Source organism: Arachis duranensis, chromosome 4, assembly GCF_000817695.3.
Source record: "Arachis duranensis cultivar V14167 chromosome 4, aradu.V14167.gnm2.J7QH, whole genome shotgun sequence".
Classification (NCBI taxonomy): domain Eukaryota; kingdom Viridiplantae; phylum Streptophyta; class Magnoliopsida; order Fabales; family Fabaceae; genus Arachis; species Arachis duranensis.
The window spans coordinates 48,873,363-48,873,636 of record NC_029775.3 but is presented as its reverse complement, the minus strand read 5'-3'; positions in this window follow the sequence as shown (position 1 = coordinate 48,873,636).

The window sequence follows — 274 nt, the reverse complement described above, 5'->3', positions numbered from 1 at the left end:
TCTAACCTTGTCTGTGGTATTCTGAGTAGGATTCAATGATTGAATGACTGTGACGTGCTTCAAACTCCTGAGGGCGGGGCGTTAGTGACAGACGCAAAAGAATCACTGGATTCTATTCCGACCTGATTGAGAACCGACAGATGGATAGCCGTGCCGTGATAGGGTCCGTTGAACATTTCCACTGAGAGGATGGGAGGTAGCCACTGACAACGGTGAAACCCTTGCATACAGCTTGCCATGGAAAGGAGTAAGAAGGATTGGATGAAGACAGTAG